The 15718-nt window shown below is 42.6% G+C and overlaps 1 protein-coding gene across 1 annotated transcript in view; it reads right to left on the bottom strand.

The window, feature by feature from the left end:
- LOC110530907 (kelch-like protein 29) overlaps window positions 1–15718 on the bottom strand; it is a 331159-nt gene that overhangs the window by 295252 nt on the left and 20189 nt on the right. Inside the window, exon 2 of the mRNA XM_036985426.2 lies at window positions 13267–13332. The gene's annotated coding sequence lies outside the window, so the exon portion shown is untranslated. The remainder of the gene's footprint in view (window positions 1–13266; window positions 13333–15718) is intronic.

The following is a 15718-nucleotide window of genomic DNA, read 5'->3' as shown; positions in this document are numbered from 1 at the left end:
AACCAGTGTCAACCACGTGTATGGCGTCGTGTGGGCGAGCAGTTTACTGATGTCAACGTTGTGAACAGAGTGTGTCATGCTGGCGGTGGGTATAAGCTATGGACAATGAACCCAATTGCATTTTAATCGATGGCTGTTTGAATGCACAGAAATACCGTGACGAGATCCTGAGGCCCATTGCGAGGCAATTTTTATTTTTTAAAAGGTATCTGAGACCAACAGACTAATTTCCTCAAATGAACTGAAAATTGTTGCATGCTGCGTTTATATATTTGTACAGTATATATTGACAAGTTTTACAAATTACAGGCCTAAACTAGATGAGCTTGTTATTAGATTGAAAATTCTAAGTTGGCGCCAATGTTTACTGGTGTTCTCCTCAACACACTCTCACCGGACTGTTGCCTGGCCCACATGCAACAACGTCAGTACACAGTAAATAATACATTACGTGCTTTAAAAACAACGAAGTAACCAGGGGGTTACACATACAAACAGCTCATACATGAATTCAGTAATTAATTCATTTATTGATAAAGTCTAATACCATCCCACATACACTCATGTTTTGCAAATAAACGAGGACCATTTTCTAAGCCTTTTGTTGGTTAGTTAACTTGTTTTGTTTGTTTTTATTTTCTTGAACGTCTCGTTTTCATTTTCCTCGTGGCATTGGGAGTATGTGTGCACGCAAGTGACAGGGTGGGATAGTGCAGGACTGCGGCGTGCCATCTGGATATAATCCTCTCCTTAAAAACATGACAACCACCTTCACTCTCAAATGAAATGGAACGGACCAGGGATGCAATGACAGATGTGCCGCAGCAATCAGAAAGCAAACAAGATTACGGGCAAAATCTCTTAAAATCATATTACAGTATGTCTGAGTTATAATAGGCCATGAATCGTAGGGCCGAATCTGATTTAAAGTGATTATAAGAGACCGCTTCGCTTCAATCATCATACCAGCCACACTGCACAGACAGGGCATGTATCACCCTGTTCAATCCCAGGATGCATTGCTCCAGAGGGTTAGGTCCTGATGGAACACTGCAGTCCAGCTGATTGCTGGTGTTCTGTTTGACCTGTCTGATGCCTTCTGACTTGATTTGATCAAATGTGATTGGAGTGATTGACACGACTGAAGGACAGCTGGTGATTTTTGAAGCAGACACTCAAATGTTCACCTTCTGAACCACACACATGTGAATGCTTATTATTATTATTATTATTATTATTATTATTATTATTATTATTATTATTATTATTATTATTATTATTATTATTATTATTATTATTATTATTATTATTATTATTTGCTGTTAATGAAGAAATGTTGACAGTATTTGAATAGCACCGTCAACGCGACCCTTAAGTCTAACATAAAAGCCACCACAGCAAACATCATGAGAGGTTCTGGTATTTCCTGTGATCCTTACTGTTTCCCTTTCATCCTCTTGACAGTTGAAGGGTATCTGCCCATTTAAGTGTTGCTTTTTATAACTGTTGTCCGTCTTCCCTGGAAAGCTGAGTGCACCTGCTACCTGCCGATATCTGAGGGATAATCAAGGTCACATGAACTCTGTTCTGTTCTCTAGACTAGACTGTCACACACTGTTCTGTACATCCGACTGCTCACTGGTTTATAAATGGCTGCTGAAAATAATAACGATATAAAAGCTTCAATCTGAAACTTTACCAGCCATGTTTAAATTGTCCAGTTTACTACTACTACTACCACCCAACACTGTAGAATAGTCTCACTAGTTCATTGTAATGGTCTTGCAACAAGATATATAAAACTAAAGCTTTGCCTCAAATCGCGAGAACACAGGCAGCAATTTCTTAATTAACATTGTCCTACAAAAACAACAGTCTATTAGTTTTGTGTTATGCCTTTAAAAAAATCAGCCTGGTGGAAAAACTCAAAAGCCTGCTGGAAAAACAAAACAAAAAAAACTTTACAAGCCACACTGCCATTCTTCAGTTTACTACTTGGAGAGAAAGAGAGACGGCCGGGCGAGCCGTTCAGACAGCGGTGTCCGTATATAAAATCTCCATCTCATGCCAGGAGTGGATGGGGTTAAAACTGACAGAGGATGTGTTGTGGTTGAATGCTTTGAAAACATGATGGTTAGGGGGGGGGGGGGGGGGGAGTTGGGGCACAATTACGTGAAATGTCATACTGTGGTAGGAATTCACATCGCCAGGTCAGCCTGCATCCCTTTTCCCCCCTAAAATTTTGTCATGACATCTGTACGGCACGTTTCCTGTCCATAAGTCAGTGTGTGGAACAGTTTAAATGCTTCTACACAGGCAGCACATGGACAGCCTGTGGATCCAGAAGAGAGATGACTGACTGAGGTATTCCCTTTACTTCCCTACTGTATCAACATGACCAGATTCTCTTTTATAAAAAAACAAAAGCTATTTATGTTTGGTTTGATTGATGGAATTGAAGATAATAGATCCCGTGGACAACCCATGGATCTAGAGAGGATTGGGATTGTCTGCGTATCTATATCAATAAAATTGTTCGTTTGAATTTGTATTAATCCATTTCTTTCAAATAATCTCCTGGGATGAGAAGACCTAACCTTATCTGTTAGTTTTGTCAAAAGTCCATCAAAATAAGCATTTTATCTACAGGAAAGTCATACAGCCACTACGCAAAAAGCTAGAAAGCTACAGTAATGCCAGATATGTCCGTAGAAAATAATGTCTGAACTAGCTCTGGTTGGTGAAGAAGCGGCACAGTTATAATTCTCTTCACGCCTCCAGTAGACCAGAGCCCTAAACAACCAACCTCCCGGTCATCTGCCTCCCTTACTGCCTTAGTCACGCTGCTGAACATACCAGAAATCATCACAGACTTTCCTCTACATATGTAGGCTAGAGATATGTGCTCGGGAATGAGTTGGACTCCGCAGCAGGACATTAAAACCTATGTCAACATAAGGAGATACGCAAAAATCCCTTTGATGCACCAACAATTATTTCATGTAACATTTTCACTCAGTTGGCCAGTTGACCGTGAACGATAAAACAGAGTATTTGAAATATTTTTTTAGATAAGAGGTCCGTCCCTCTGTTACGGGAATGCATTAGATCTGGAGGACATTGGGTAGTTACAGGAGAGAGATGTAATGAACATTTTAGCAGGACTGTTCAGAGCAGGGAAATCACTCTCCTTCAATACCAGCGGGTCTGCCCTGCACTGCTCAGAGACACAGTCAGAATAACACTGCCTCATTCAGAGGTAACATAACAATGAATGGCCAACCTGATTGTCTGAGAATATACATATCTTATATAATCTTATATAAGTATTCAGAGGCTAGTATTAGAATTGTCCCCCCCCCCCCCCCCCCCCAGGAGTCTGGTCTGGTATTGTGATGCTGCTGCCTCGGTTTTCTATCTAGACCGGGGCTCAATATGACAAGCCTTGTCGTACAGCAGATGACGTAAAGAAAAACCATATGCAATATCTACACTGATAGTAAAACTAAAAATATCTGGGATTCACTGTAGGCTACTCGTGCACTCCAAGCATACACTGTGACATATGAACCATATAGTGTCATCTTAATGCTTGTCCGTAGAGGCAGAAGCAAGATCCTATTGTAGAAAATCCATACAGCATCAGGACGTGTGTCAGGATGCATATGGAGAAGATCATGTGTTGAGATTGGAGAATAAGTGAGCGGACATGACCGACGTACCATGGCCTTTGAAAGGCGCGGATATCAGGGATGCAAAGCATGGTGTGGATGTGGATCCACAACAGGTTGAATGGCAGCCAGGGGATATCTGAGGTGTGTGTGTGTGTGTGTGTGTGTGTGTGTGTGTGTGTGTGTGTGTGTGTGTGTGTGTGTGTGTGTGTGTGTGTGTGTGTGTGTACGTGTGTGTAATGCTAGCTGTCCGCAAATGCAGGGAAAGCTAGTCCTCATGGGAGGCTCTCGGCAAATAACACTGACAACAGAGCCACCCTTTGTCACCGTATAGAGAGAAAGTCTATGGATGCATCTGAAATGACACCCTATTTCCTACATAGTACACTCATTTTGACCAGAGCTATAACCTATTCCCTATATCGTGCACTACTTTTGTCCAGAGCCCATAGCATTTGCAATAGTCAACGGCACTATTTTTCTCTCTCTCGTAATTGTTCTGGAGGTGAATTAACAGCTACGTCAACATTACTTCTTGGGGTGGTTGGTGATTTAAGTGCTCAATTAAGCTACTACAGTACTGATATACAACGCTTCGGGCACTTGGAAAAGGGCTAAATAAATCAAGTCCATTATCATCGATATACAGTAAGTTATACTCATACACAAAGGAGGCAATCACACAAGGTACTGCTCTGTTAGGCATACAGTATTTTGTTTGATCTCCTTCCCTCACAGCCACTTCCTCTTGAGCCCCCACCGTTTTGGAGCCACAGTAGCAGAGGTCTGACAGCATATCCCCTTGCCCACCACTGCAACTGGACACAGAAACAGACAAAGGAATTGGTTTTATGTTCAAAATTTCCCCTTAAGGCCTACTGGAGAAGAGGACACATTAGAGCAACAGTGGCAGGGGTAGTTATTCACTGAAACAATATCTGTGCCTGCAATGTTCTCAGAAGATCTGGGGACTTATTTTATTACCAGTATAAAGAACTATATGGTGTAATAGTGTATCAGAACAGCAATAACGCTACTTAAAATATGAAATTTGTCAAAATAGGTTGAGCACTTCATAATTCACTTCCTTCTATATAGTTTTTATGGAACTCTGTATGTGCGTTGTAATAGCATGTTCCTTTTCTCCTTCAGTCACTGGAGAAAGAAAGACACACACACACACACACACACACACACACACACACACACACACAGAGAGAGAGAGAGACAGACAAACAGAAAGAGAGAAAGACAGAGAGAAAGAAAACAGACCCTGACCAAATACAGACTCAGAGACCACGAATTGGCAATTGAAAAAGTCACACAAAAACACATGGCTACCCAAAGAGGAGCGTCTATGTAGTCACTGCACCACAGGGGAGGTAGAGAAAGATGCACTTTTTCTTCTACTGTGAGAAAAGCTCACAAATAAAGATCACGTTTCTTCAAGAAAATATCTCAATCACTTCCCAACTTCTGTGCATTTACTAATGACATGAGCAGGGAATTATTCTGGGTGAGGGAGAAACCACTAATATTACTTCCAGATATAAAGAGACATACACTCAGCAAAAAAGGAAACGTCCTCCTACTGTCAACTGCGTTTTTTTCAAACTTATAATGTGTAAATGTTTGTATGAACATAAAGATTCAACAACTGAGATGAACTGAAAAAGATCCACAGACGTGTGACTAAGAGAAATGTATTAATGTGTCCCTGAGCAAAGGGGGAAGGTCAAAATCAAAAGTAAGTCAGTGTCTGGTGTGGCCACCAGCTGCATTAAGTACTGCAGTGTATCTCCTCCTCATGGATGGCACCAGATTTGCCAGTTCTTATTGTGAGATGTTACCCCACTCTTCCACCAAGGCACCTGCAAGTTCCCGGACATTTCTGGGGGGGGGGGGGGAATGGCCCTAGCCCTCACCTTCCGACCCAACAGGTCCCAGACGTGCTCAATGAGATTGAGATCTGGGTTCTTCGCTGGCCATGGCAGAACACTGACATTCCTGTCTTGCAGGAAATCACACACAGAACGAGCAGTATGGCTGTTGGCATTGTCATGCTGGAGGGTTATGTCAGGATGAACCTGCAGGAAGGGTACCAAATGTGGGAGGAGGATGTCTTCCCTGTAACGCACAGCGTTGAGATTGCCTGCAATGACAACAAGCTCAGTCCGATGATGCTGTGACACACCGCCCCAGACCATGACGGACCCTCCACCTCTAAATTGATACCGCTCCAGAGTACAGGCCCCGGTGTAACGCTCATTCCTTCGACGATGAACACAAATCCGACCATCACCCCAGGTGAGACAAAACCACGACTCGTCAGTGAAGAGCACTTTTTTTCCAGTCCTGTCTGGTTTATTGCCCTGGCCACATCTGCAGTCCTCATGCCTCCTTGCAGCATGCCTAAGGCATGTTCACGCAGATGAGCAGGGACCCTGGGTCTCTCTCTTTTGGTGTTTTTCCCCAGAGTCAGTAGAAAGGCCTCTTTAGTGTCATAGGTTTTCATAACTTAGCTTAATTGCCTACTTGACTGTAAGCTGTTTGTGTCTTAACGACCGTTCCACAGGTGCATGTTCATTAATTGTTTATGGTTCATTGAACAGGCATGGGAAACAGTGTTTAAACCCTTTACAGTGAAGATCTGTGAAGTTATTTGGATTTTTACTAATTATCTTTGAAAGACAGGGTCCTGAAAAAGGGATGTTTATTTTTTTTGCTGAGTTTATGAGTTTAGGAGTCATTGTCCATTTGGAAGACCCATTTACAACCAACTGATGATGTTTTGAGATGTTGCTTCAATATATCCACAATTTTCTTCCCTCATGATGTCATCTGTTTTGTGAAGTGCACCAGTCCCTCCTGCAGCAAAGCACCCCCACAACATGATGCTGCAACCCCCGTTCTTCACGGTTGGGATGGTGTTCTTCGGCTTGCAAGCCTCCCCCTTTTTCCTCCAAACATAACACTGGTCATTATGGCCAAACAGTTCTATTTTTGTTTCATCAGACCAGAGGACATTTCTCTAAAAAGTACGATCTTTGTCCCCATGCGTAGTTGCAAACCATTGTCTGGCTTTTTTATGGCAGTTTTGGAGCAGTGGCTTCAACCTTGCTGAGCGGCATTTCAGGTTATGTCGACATAGGACTCGTTTTACTATGGATATAGATACTTTTATACCGGTTTCCTCCAGCATCATTTTCAAGGTCATTTTCTGCTGTTCTGGGATTGATTTGCACTTTTCGCACCAAAGTACGTTAATCTCTATGAGACAGAACGCGTCTCCTTCCTGAGTGGTATGACGGCTGCATGGTCCCATGGTGTTTATACTTGCGCACTATTGTTTCTACAGACTAACATGGTACCGTCAGGCATTTGGAAATTGCTCCCATGATGTCAAGCAAAGAGGCACTGAGTTTGAAGGTAGGCCTTGAAATTCAGCCACACCTCCAATTGACTCAAATGATGTAAATTAGCCTAACAGAAGCTTCTAAAGCCATTACATCATTTTCTGGAATTTTCCAAGCTGTCTAAAGGCACAGTCAACTTAGTGTATGTAAACTTCTGACCCAGTAGAATTGTGATACAGTGAATTATAAGTGAAATAATCTGCCTGTAAACAATTGTTGGAAAAATGACTTGTGTCATGCACAAAGTAGATGTCCTAACCGACTTGCCAAAACTATAGTTTGTTGACAAGACATTTGTGGAGTGGTTGAAAAACGAGTTTTAATGACTCCAACCTAAGTGTATGTAAACTTCCGACTTCGGCTGTATACAGCACCAGTCAAAAGTTTGGACACCTTCTCATTCCAGGGTTTTCTTTATTTTGACTATTTTCTACATTGTAGAATAATATTGAAGATATCAAAACTATGAAAGAACGCATATGGAATCATGTAGTAACCACAAAAGTGCTAAAACAAATATTTGATATTCTTCAAAGTAGCCACATTTTGCCTTGATGAGAGATTTGCCCACTCTTGGCATTCTCTCAACCAGCTTCATGAGGTGTAATTCATTTCAACCATCAGGTGTTAAAAGTTAGTTTTGCAGTCACAAAAAGTGCTATGATGAAACTGGCTCTCATGAGGACAGCCACAGTAAAGGAAGACCCAGAGTTTCCTCTGCTGCAGAATCTCAATTAACTGCACCTCAGATTGCAGCCCAAATAAATGCTTCACAGAGTTCAAGTAACAGCCACGTCAACATCAACTGTTCAGAGGAGACTGCGTGAATCAGGCCTTCATGGTTGAATTGCTGCAATTGCAGATTTTTAGTTCCAACTGCTGTGTCTTTGTGAGACTCAGAGTAGGTACACGGATGATCTCCGCATGTGTGGATCTCACCGTGAAGCATAGAAGAGGAGGTGTGATGGTGTGTGGGTGCTTTGCTGGTGAAACGGTCTCCAAATTATTTTGAATTCAAGGCACACTTAACCAGCACGGCATTGTGCAGTGATACGCCATCCCATCTGGTTAGCACTTAATGGGACTATCATTTGTTTTTCAACAGGACAATGACCCAACACACTTACAGGCTGTGTAAAGGCTATTTGACCAAGAAGGAGAGTGAGGGAGTGCTGCATCAGATGACCTGGCCTCACAATCACCCAACCTCAACCCAATTGAGATGGTTTGGGATGAGTTGGAAAAACATTCCAGGTGAAGCTGGTTGAATGCCAAGAGTGTGCAAAGCTGTCATCAAGGCAAAGGGTGGCTACTTTGAAGAATTTAAAATATATTTTGATTTGTCTAACACTTTTTTGGTTACTACATAATTCCATGTGTTATTTCATAGTTTTGATGTCTTCACTATTATTCTACAATGTGGTAAAGAGTAAAAAAAAATAAGAAAAACGCTTTAAATGAGTAGGTGTGTCCAAACGTTTGACTGTATACTGTGTGTGTATGTATTTCTATCTATATATCTAAATGCCACAGCCCGAGGGACATCCCATGACCATTAATTCCCTGAAGCATTTACATTGTATATACAGTGCCTTCGGAAAGTATTCAGGCCCCTCAACTTTTTTCACATTTTGTTACGTTAAAACATTCTAAAATTGATTAAATAAAACTCCTTAGCAATCTACACACAATACTCCATAATGACAAAGTGAAAACAGTTTTTTATAAATTTTTGCAAATGTATAAAAAAATTAAGAAATACCTTATTTACATAAGTATTCAGACCCTTTGTTATGAGACTCAGAATTGAGCTCAGGTGCATCCTGTTTCCATGGATCATCCTTGAAATGTTTCTACAAATTGGATTCCACCTATGGGAAATTAAATTTGATTGGACATGATTTGGAAAGGCACACACCTGTCTATATAAGGTCCCACAGTTGACAATGCATGTCAGAGCAAAAACCAAGCCATGAGGTCGAAGGAATTAGCCGTAGAGCTCCGAGACAGGATTGTGTTGAGGCACAGATCTGGGGAAGTGTACCAAAAAATATCTGCAGCATTGTGGCCTCAATCATTCTTAAATGGAATACGTTTGGAACCACCAAAACCCTTCCTAGAGCTGGCCGTCCGGCCAAACTGAGCAATCGGGGGAGAAGGGTCTTGGTCAGGGAGGTGACCAAGAACCCGATGGTCACTCTGACAGAGCTCTAGCGTTCTTCTGTGGAGATAGAAGAACAACCATCTCTGCAGCACTTCACCAATCAGGCCTTTATGGTAGAGTGACCAGACGGAAGCCACTCCTCAGTTAAAATGCACATGACAGCCAAAAGTTTGCCAAAAGGAGTTGGAGTTTGCCAAAAGGCACCTCAAGGACTCTCAGACAATGAGAAACAAGATTCTCTTGTCTGATGAAACCAAGATTGAACTCTTTGGCCCGAATGCCAAGCGTCACGTCTGGAGGAAACCTGGCACCATCCCTACTGTGAAGCATGGTGGTGGCAGAATCATGCTGTGGAGATGTTTTACAGCGGCAGGGACAGGGAGACTAGTCAGGATTGAGGCAAAGATGAACGGAGCAAAGTACAAAATAGTTCCTTGATTAAAACCTTCTCCAGAGCACTCAGGACCACAGACTGGTGTGAAGGTTCACCTTCCAAAAGGACAACTACCATAAGCACACAGCCAAGACAATGCAGGAATGGCTTTTGGACAAGTCTCTGAATGTCCTTGAGTGGCCCAGCCAGAGCCCAGACTTGAACCCGATCAAACATCTCTGGAAAGACCTGAAAATAGCTGTGCAGCAACGCTCCCCATCCAACCCGACAGAGCTTGAGAGGATCTGCAGAGGAGAAATACAGGTGTGCCAAGCTTGTAGCGTCATACCCAAGAAGACTCGAGGCTGTAATTGCTGCCAAAGGAGCTTCAACAAAGTACTGAGTAAACGGTTGATTAAAAAAATATATAGATAAATCAGCAAAAAAAATCTCAAAACTTGATTTTGCTTTGTCATTATGGAGAATGTGTGTAGATTGACGAGGAATTTAGAATAAGGCTGTAACCTAACAAAATGTGGAAAACGTAAAGGAGTAACTTACAAGTAATACATAGTGTAACAATCATCATGTACATTGTTGTTTATTTATTAGCCATGTACTATTAGTTATTACTCCTGAAATTAAGTGTATTTCATTACCCTCGTTGCATTGTACTGTCATCAAGGCAATGGGTGGCTACTTTGAAGAATCTAAAATGTTAACTATATTTTGATTTGTTGTTTCACACTTATTTGGTTACTACATAATTCCATATGTGCTATTTCATAGTTTTGATGTCTTCACTATTATTATACAATGTAGAAAATACCAAAAAATAAAGAAAATGAATGAATAGGGGAGTCCAAACTTTTGACTGGAACTGTCAATAAAGCCCTTTGAATTGAATTGAAAGAGACAGACACAGAGAGAGACTATAGGGATCCTCTCAGCAATAGCTCTTAACACTCCACAGCTAGATAAATTCACACATACAGGTGTCAAGTGGATTGAAGTTTCTCTGTTTCAGGTTTTCCCTGCCTTATATCACCCACCGCTATGATACTCATTCTCTCACTGAAACCACCTACTTTAGAAGAAAAGAAAACACAGCAGGCAACGTTGTAATGCAAACATATAGAGTAATAATTCTGGCTAGTGTTTATGCTAAACCATGGTCCCTAATGGATGGTGAACAGGCTGACGCTGATTGTTTGTGCGCGTGCATCAGTAGCTCCTTCACAGATATTAGGCTCAATGGCCCGGGTGAGATGTCATGTTGTGACCCGTGTGGTGCAGCATGGGGGGTGTTGGGGATTGTGTGTTGTCATGTGACCCCTGCTGTGTGTTCCATCCCCAGGGGTCACCACTTTCCACCCGACCCCCTACTGGGCGCAATGTCTTAATCACTCGGCTGAGAGACGATGCTTCAATGTTAATGTCTGCGTGTTGCAGTCTGTATACAGTGTGTGAGTGCAAGCTCAGGCTTCAAATTAGTGGAATGTATACGCTTTAATGACAATGGATGTGCAGGCAGGGACAGAGGTAGTTTTACTACTAAGAAAACATGACCTTGCAGTTATATGCACATACCATATCACACATGCACTGCCTGGTTTCCATGTTAGAGGTCATATCATTGCAATCATTCTATTTTCTGCTTAGCAGACACCTTTACAACAGACAACCCTCGTGATTTTCTGTCTATACAGCTAAGTACCGCGCTAAGCTGAAACAAGCTAAACACACTTCAAAAAAGGTACAGCAGGCATTTTGAACTTCTTCAGCGGGTGAAGGAAGCCTACCCCAGTGGCCCTAGCTAACCGGAGTATGCCTAAACCAGCGGCCCTAGCTAACCGGAGTATGCCTAAACCAGCGGCCCTAGCTAACCGGAGTATGCCTAAACCAGCGGCCCTAGCTAACCGGAGTATGCCTAAACCAGCGGCCCTAGCTAACCGGAGTATGCCGAAACCAGCGGCCCTAGCTAACCGGAGTATGCCGAAACCAGCGGCCCTAGCTAACCGGAGTATGCCTAAACCAGCGGCCCTAGCTAACCGGAGAATACAGAAACCAGCGGCCCTAGCTAACCGGAGTATGCAGAAACCAGCGGCCCTAGCTAACCGGAGTATGCAGAAACCAGCGGCCCTAGCTAACCGGAGTATGCCGAAACCAGCGGCCCTAGCTAACCGGAGTATGCCGAAACCAGCGGCCCTAGCTAACCGGAGTATGCAGAAACCAGCGGCCCTAGCTAACCGGAGTATGCAGAAACCAGCGGCCCTAGCTAACCGGAGTATGCAGAAACCAGCGTCCCTAGCTAACCGGAGTATGCAGAAACCAGCGTCCCTAGATGACCGGAGTATGCAGAAACCAGCGGCCCTAGCTGACCGGAGTATGCAGAAACCAGCGGCCCTAGCTGACCGGAGTATGCAGAAACCAGCGGCCCTAGCTGACCGGAGTATGCAGAAACCAGCGGCCCTGACCCTCCCAGTGAGAAGGTTGTGGGTTTGGGAGATGGACCCCCAGCACACATACTGAGTAGTGTTAAAATCAGGGGTGCACTGACCCAAGCCAAGCACACAGCCGAGTGACACCTGGTAAAATAAGGGTTAAATAAAATTAAAATAATCACACACACCCTCCTCCCAATCCCCCTTCACCCCACCCCCCTATGTCCCTCGAGGGACCAGCATGGATCAAAGCCGTGTGTGTCATTTTAATCAGGCAGCGCTGTGGGCAGCCCCATTAATTCAATTCCATTTCATCAGCGGTAAGTCGGGCCACCAGAGGGGACGACACATTCCTGGGGTCCTCCGGCCCAGCAGTAATCCTATCTCTTAATGACCCGAGACCGGACACTAAACCCATAATTGCTTGGTGCCTGGCTGCGGGTTTTTTTTTGTTGCTTGCTCTCAGAATTCCAAGATCATGGCAGGTAGGACTAGACAAAAAGACAGACCTAGGTCACCCTCCCCTCTCTCCCTCCCTCATTTGGAAGGAGAGAAGTCAATCAAAATTAATGAAGCCGTGAATCAAGTAATTCAAGTGATTTGACCCCCCCACTAATTAAACAAATCGCATAGATGTGCACACACAATCACACACCATACTACAGATCAAAGGGTTGTAATTTAAGTCTAATTACCAAACTCAGAAATATTTAGAGCCTAACTCGTTACACTTTTTTCCCCCTGCTGTTCTAATACCAAGAGACATGAACTAAAGTCTGCTCAAATATTATACGCAGAAAATACAGAACTAGGTTTGAGTTTGTCATTTTGATATGCATCTGACCCTGAACGAATTACTTCAACCATATAAACCTCAACAGCTCACAAAAGGCTCATGAATATGCAACAGTAATAGCATCAGTTTTTCCAACAACACTCAAAACAATCTTTATAAACGTCAAAAGAGAGCTATACTGTGAAATCACCATCCGTCACTGAGACAGTTTCAGGGAAATCAACATCAATATTTCAATGTTTGCTTGAAAATGGTGTGTTCGACTGCATCAGATTACCTAGTCATTTGGGGTGTGTGTGTGTGTTATATATATATATATATATATGATTGGTGGTTTTTCTCCAGGCATGATGAATTGTTTATTGGTAGATGAGATAATGAGCGTTTGATATCTTACCGTACCTTAGGTCTCTGGTGGATGGCGATTCTCATCACAGACAAATGAGATCTGAGTATTGCCGTCTACACCTGCAGAAACAATAACACCACAGCATATTGGTGAGAAAAGGGAAAAAACACTTATACCAATAATTAGCATCAGTCTCATCATCTATCCAAAATAGGTTTACTTCAAATCAGACATCAGTTCACTCACACACCAATTGGACTGCATGGAAAATTCAAAAACATGCTTGTGGTAATCTTTGAGTGCAGACAAATTACATCCCAAACATGGTGTGTGATACACTACAGCTAAACCTGACATATCTGATAAAGCATATTTCTCTCCCTCTCTTTCTGTGTGTACATGCACTGTGTGTGTGTGTGTGTGTGTGTGTGTGTGTGTGTACACATCTGCACGTGCAGGAGTATGAATGTGTGTGGGCATGTGTGCGTCTGTGTATACACGTTTAGAGGTCAATGTTAGACCAGACAGAGATTGGTAAAGGTCAGGTTGGAGGCATGGCTGGAATTGAACATGATCCCAGGGAGTAGTCGGAGCAAACGATACAGGTCAGAGGTGTTACACCATCCAACACCTACAACAATGTTGCATGCCAGAACTAAATGACCAGTCTTGTATGTTGCATTTAGAACTAAATGACCAGTCTTGTATGTTGCATTTAGAACTAAATTATCAGTATTTTATGTTGCGTTTAGAACTGAAAGCTTGTCTTTAAATCAGCTGATAACAAAGCCAAGCATTCTGTATGGGTGACGGCACTTCAAAGGTCTCTATTGTGGAACGAACGTAAACAACGCTTTGTTGTTTCATAAACAAGGCCGTTTCTGACTGGTCCACGGTGACAGTGTTTGGAAGTCACCACAACGTGATCTATGATCTTATGATCTCATGTCATGATGTCATCCATCCCAGAGAGACCGGGAGATGGAGACCAGAGGATGGTAATGGCTGGAAACCAGAGTTTTCCCCTCAAGGTCTCAATAACTATTGCATTCACTCCAACCCGAAAACCTAAATATAACAGCATCACAGAAAGAAATGCTATTTTTAATACTTTAACCTAAAGCATGTTTAGTTTTGCATAATATTTACCTTCAATAATGCCAAGTGATATGGAAACATCCAGACAATCCCACTACCTAAATGGCAATTTGCCTAAAATACAAGGACGTCATTGATTGTTTTGTCATGTCTCCATCTGCCCTTCAAAGCCGTGTTTGAGAGGTTAGTCATGTTTCAACCAAACTAAAAAAAGGTGCTGATGTTGGACATCTGGCAAGTAAACAATAAGAAATGACCCACAGCTCAGAGAAACGATCAAATTCTTCTCTAAAAAGGCCTTTAATTCAGGCAACTGTGAGAACATTCATACATGTTTCTTTTCCCCTCAAAGCCATGGCTGGATGAATTCCATTATGATTAATGTGCAAGATTTGAAACACCTCTCAAAATGCTGCACATTTGACCTTAGTGAATAGTAAAAACAGTGGCTGGCTAGTGTGAATAGACTCATGTTAGTAATAGTTTGGGGTGTTGTCTGCAGTGGCAGATATATTATACAGTGCCTTTGGAAAGTATTCAGACCCCTTGACTTTTTCCACATTTTGTTACATTACAGCCTTATTCCAAAAATGATTAAATAAATAGAACAGTCTCAGCTATATACACACACACACACACACACAATACCCCATAATGATAAAAGGGAAAACAGGATTCAAAATGTTTTGCACATTTATAAAAAATCAAACCAGAAATACCTTATTTGCATAAGTATTCAGACCCTTTGCTATGAGAATCAAAATTGAGCTGAGGTGCATCCTGTTTCCATTGATCATCCTTGAGATGTTTCTACAACATGACTGGAATACACCTGTGGTAAATTCAATTGACTGGACATGATTTGGAAAGGAACAGACCTATCTCCATAAGGTCCCACAGTTGAAGTCAAAGGAATTGTCCGTAGAGCTCTGAGGGGAAGGGTACCAAAACATTTCTGCAGCATTGAAGGTCCCCAAGAACACAGTGGCATCCATCATTCTTAAATGGAAGAAGTTTGGAACCACCAAGACTCTTCCTAGAGCTGGCCGCCCAGGCCAAACTGAGCAATCGAGGGAGAAGGACCTTGATCAGGGAGGTGATGGTCACTCTGACAGAGCTCCAGAGTTCCTCTGTGGGGATGGGAGAACCTTCCAGAAAGATAACCATATCTGCTGCCAAAAGGCACCTAAAGACTCTCAGACCATGAGAAACAAGATTCACTGGTCTAATAAAACCAAGATTTTACTTTTTGGCCTGAATGCCAAGCGTAACGTCTGGAGGAAACCTGGCACCATCCCTACGGTGAAGCATGGTGGTGGCAGAATCATGCTGTGGGGATGTTTTTCAGCAGTATTGACTGGGAGACTAGTCAGGATCGAAGGAAAGATGAACGGAGCAAAGTACAGA

Source organism: Oncorhynchus mykiss, chromosome 8 (assembly GCF_057628025.1).
Source record: "Oncorhynchus mykiss isolate SJ-2025 chromosome 8, ASM5762802v1, whole genome shotgun sequence".
Lineage (NCBI taxonomy): Eukaryota > Metazoa > Chordata > Actinopteri > Salmoniformes > Salmonidae > Oncorhynchus > Oncorhynchus mykiss.
This window is presented reverse-complemented; position numbering and strand designations above follow the sequence as displayed.